The 4,973-nt window shown below is 49.3% G+C and overlaps 1 pseudogene; it reads right to left on the bottom strand.

Moving 5' to 3' along the window:
- Window positions 1–2,111: 2,111 nt before the first annotated feature.
- Window positions 2,112–3,462, bottom strand: LOC112061857 (interleukin-1 receptor-associated kinase 1-like; annotated as a pseudogene).
- Window positions 3,463–4,973: the final 1,511 nt, after the last annotated feature.

The raw sequence follows: 4,973 nt of genomic DNA on the forward strand, positions 1-4,973 counted from the left end.
CTTTGGAAAGGTAGTCAGAGCTCGCTTCCCACCCACCCACCTACACCCCACCACCCCGTACTCAGGAAAAAACCTCTGTGCCAATCCTGGAGCTGTTTGGGGGTAATAGGAAGCCTCTCTGAATGACAACCCCATCCTAAGAGCTGAGTGCTCAATGGAGGGGAGACAGCAGCCAGTGGTCCTCTTAATTGTATCTTCAGGCACCTCAGGAATGACTTATGATACAGCCACCTCACCTGCTGGAAAAAGGGCAGTCAACACCCTGTATTGTCAGTGTACACAAAGGCATCACCTCTGTTCCATGTGTAGGGAATAGAAGAATCGTGTCCCAAGTTTGTAAGAAGAGTCATCCAGCAAGTATTAACCCCCAGCAACAGGCAGTGGGGGCCGGTTTGAAAAGTTGAAGTCTGTTCTTTTAGGAAAACAGTCCTCTTGAGTGGGAGCTGGGGTAACAGTGTGCCATGTTTTCTCAGTCACAGTAGTCTAAAGTGGAATCTTCAGCAACCTAAGCTGAGAGGAGCTAGAGAGGGAGTGAAATAAAATGCATATTTTATGGCAAGTCAAGAAAAATTTAAACATAAATTCTTCTCTGCCCTTTGGCTTCCTCTCTCCTCCCACTGTGCATTGTGTATCTGCATTATGCATCAACTAGACCTCCCCCATCAGCAGGAATGTCTGCTCAACCATAAAGAGTAACATTTTTCTAGCATCAACAAGACAACTCCTTAAAAGATAACATTTCTTCTTGATCTTGTAAGGGATCACATGACCCACCATGATCCTGCTTAGATCTGGATTATGTAAACTGTCAATAATATGTCATTTGATGTACAGCCCTCTACCTCAAAAAACTTATATAACTGTGCGCCTTGATTTCTTTTTTTTTTTTTTTTTTTTTTTTTTTCAAAGTGTAAGGTTTTAATCACATGACCCACCATGATCCTGCTTAGATCTGGATTATGTAAACTGTCAATAATATGTCATTTGATGTACAGCCCTCTACCTCAAAAAACTTATATAACTGTGCGCCTTGATTTCTTTTTTTTTTTTTTTCAAAGTGTAAGCTTTTACTACTCCAGCACAACTTGGACTTCACCAATGCCTACCTTCGTGGGGCACGTAGTGTGACTCATGATTGCAGACACAAAATCATTTGAAGCCTGTGCTACAGCTCGGGGCTACTTTTGAAGACATTCAGTTACACGAACCGTGACTTGCTTCTAAAAATGTGAGTCCCATTTTCATTTTCCTTCCTCTCTGCCTTGCTCGCTACTTCCTGCCTTCTTGGGACTTCTCACTGTCTGGGTAACAAGGCTTGGGCCTAGCCAAACCTGGGGTAGTGAGACCCCTCTGTCACAAGCAGTGCCCGGGCCTGAGGCTGAGCCTGTGGCCTCTGGAGCCCAACCTGGCTTGGTGCCCGTGTGCAGCACCAAGGCATGGCCTGTTAGGCTAGCTCCCGGCTCCCTGGGGAAGCCTGCGGAAGCCTGCGGACACTGGCCTGATGGGAGGCGCTACTGCACTCCCTAGGGCCTCTCAGAACCCCCACTTCTAGTTAGTGGACCGAGCCACGGGACAGCCACACCTCACTTTTCCTTTTCCCAATTACAAGCAGCTGGGAGGGCCCCTGGCCTCATCAGCTCTGTCATCAGAGTGGCTGCTTTTCCCCAGGGCTTCAGCAAAGTCCAAAAAGAAGGGCTAAGGGCTGCTGCTGTAGGCCTGGGCTGCACAAACCCTGCCCAACTCTCAGGGGAGCTGGCACCCCGCTAGTCCCACTGGACCACTCACCTCTCCTCCTTGGCCTGTGTAGCCAGCGGCCTTCAGACCTGCCCTCCTCCCCGCCACTGGCCCCTCCAACGACATCGGCTTTCCTCTCCTGCGAATGCTGGCCTGAAGGCAGGCTGTTGAGAAGTCCTGCCCTACTGACAGCCAGCAGCAGCCAGCCCGGGGGGCTCTGAGCCCTGCCTGTGCCCACACCCCAAGAGCAGCAGGGCCACCACCTGCCCTCCTCCGTCACCCCCCTGCCCACAGACTGCAGAGGGTTCGCGAGCTGTGAGAACTTCCAACCATGAGAATTTTGACTTCCGGGTTTAGGGATTGACCAGGTGGACAGTTCAGCTCTGAAACTCATCACTCTTTTCGGGCCCCTGCCTGTTCTGGTGTTCCAGGCCCAAGCCTGGGAGGGAGCTGGACGTCAGCAGCTGCAGGCTGTCTAGGACCCCATCCTCGTGCAAGACCAGCTTCTGCAGCATCTTCTGTTGCGCCGGCGTGATGACGATCTGCGGGGGCTGTGACGACATCGAGCTGCCCAGGAGTGGTCCTTCCATAGCTGTGGGCTGGAGCCCTGGGCCGCTCCCCAAGCTCGACTCTCGGGTGGCACCCCCTTGAGTACAGCCAGCCTGCCTGAGGGGTGCTGGTGCACACACGGCAGCCCCTAGGCCAGGGCTGCCTGGCTGGGCTGGGCCCAGGGGGCAGCTTGGGGTCAGCAATGCAGAGCAGCAGATAGGCCGGACATGCTCTTGTCTCTCTCCACGGGCTGGCTGGCACCTTTCTGCAGCCGCTCTGTAGCCTGGGCCAGGGCTCCCGAGGGCGCTGCCAGGGGCTGGCGCCGCTCAGGGCAATGCTGGTGATGGACACGTAGGAGTTGCGGGGAAGGGGGGCGGCGGCTGGCGGCCTCTGGCTACAGAGACGGCCCTGCCACTGCCGCCTGCAGCTTCTCCAGCCTCTGGTACACCTGGCTCGTGGGGTGCAGGCAGCAGCCCAGTGGTGCAGGCAGCAGCAAGCCAGATGGCCCAGGGCCAGGCCCAGCTCTGGTGGGCATGGCCCGGGCCTGGGGTCCAGGTGCTTCTTGTAGATCTCGGTGGAGATCGGGGCCGCCCAGGCATCTGCAACCAGACCTGCTTGGAGTGTGGTCTGGGTGCTTTTCAGGGCCACCCCAGCCTCCTCGGCTTCCTCTTCAACTAGGTCTTTCAGATACTTGGTCTGGGCACCGTGCATCCTCACAGCCCTCCGGCCTGTGCCGTGACTTCTAACTGGCAAAACAGTTCTCAGAGCTTTCTGAGATGCTCTTCCTGAGTTACAATCCTCAAATTTGGCTCAAATAAAATTTTCCAATTCTTTCTTAGATTGACTGATTAATTTTTCATTGACAGGGAGTGCTCTTGGTTCAAATAACACAGACTCATATTTCATACAAATCTTTATGAGTTTTTCTCTTCTTCAAGTTTTATTGAGATATAATTGCATACATCACTGTATACATTTAAGGTGTACCACGTAATAATCTGACGCACATACATCAATGCAATGACTATCACACTAAGTTTAAAGAGCATCCATCATCTCCTATAGATACAAAAATAAGAAATAGAAAATAAAGTTTTTTCTTGTGGTGAGAACTCTTAGAATTTACTCTCTCAGCTACTTTCATATACCACATACAGCAGTGTGAATTATATTTACCATGTTGTACATTACACCCCTAGTACTTATTTATCTTTGAACTGAAGTTTTGACCTTTTGACTGCATTTATCAAATTCTCCTCCCCCACCCTGGTAACCACAAATCTGCTCTCTATTCCTATGATTTTGTTTGCTTTTGAAGTATAATTGACCTACAACACTATGTTAGTTCCTTTTTTTTTTTTTTTTTTTTTTTTTTCGGTACGCGGGCCTCTCATTGTTGTGGCCTCTCCCGTTGCGGAGCACTGGCTCCAGACGCGCAGGCTCAGAGGCCGTGGCTCACGGGCCCAGCCGCTCTGCGCCATGTGGGATCCTCCCGGACCGGGCACGAACCCGCGTCCCCCGCATCGGCGGGTGGACCCTCAACCACTGCGCCACCAGGGAAGCCCTGTTAGTTCCTCTTACACAGCACAGTGACTCAATATTTCTATACATTTCAAAATGATCACTGTGATAAATCTAGTTACAATATGCCACCTTACAAAGATACTACATGGTTAATGACTCTTCCTAGATTTCCTTGAACAAATGTTCTTCATATTCTGTTTGCCTTTAAGACTATTTCCGGCAGCTTGAAATGTTTATTAAAATAATTTTCAGCAGTTTTATTGGGGAGTGAGTCAGAAGACCTCCTCACACTGTAAGGACATCCTAATACATTTAGTATGAAGCCCATTCCAGTCAATAGAGAAGGAAAGTGATAGATCTAAAATCACTTGTCATTTTATATGTGATCAAAATTGAGATTTTATTGAGATCAAAATTTTATTTTTTATGATTTCCAAAACGATACTGAACACTTCACAAAATTTACTGTTTAGGAGATTACACAGAAAAAATGACTCCTCAATTATAAGGCACAATTTGATTTCTAATAGATAAAAATTAACATACAATGTTAGTCATGATCCTTCACAGAAACAGAACCATCATGATGCATGTAAGTGTTTATACACATATATTAATTTTCCTTTTCCTTCTTTTTCCTCTTTTAGAAAGTGGCTCATGTTCTTATGGAAGATTGGCTAAATAAAAAATATGCAATCTAGGGAATTCCCTGGAAGTCCAGTGATTAGGACTCTGTGCTTTCACTGTTGAGGGCCCAGATTCAAACACTGGTCAGGGAACTAAGGTCCCACAAGCCATGTGGTACAGCTAAAAAAAAAAAAATTTCAATCTAAATGGGCACGTTGGAAACCTAAGGGCACGTTGGAAACCTAAGGGAAGAATTGTAGCTGAAGTCCAAACGCAGTCTAGTGGCAGAATACTTCTGGTTCAGGGAAGATCAGTTTTTGTTCTATTAAGAACTACAGGGTGGCTTCCCTGGTGGCACAGTGGTTGAGAGCCTGCCTGCCAATGCAGGGGACACGGGTTCGTGCCCCGGTCCGGGAAGATCCCACATGCCACGGAGCGGCTGGGCCCGTGAGCCATGGCCACTGAGCCTGTGCGTCCAGAGCCTGTGCTCCACAACGGGAGAGGCCACAGCAGTGAGAGGCCCACGTACCGCAAAAAAA

The sequence above is a fragment of the Physeter macrocephalus genome, chromosome 2 (genome assembly GCF_002837175.3).
Source record: "Physeter macrocephalus isolate SW-GA chromosome 2, ASM283717v5, whole genome shotgun sequence".
NCBI lineage: Eukaryota > Metazoa > Chordata > Mammalia > Artiodactyla > Physeteridae > Physeter > Physeter macrocephalus.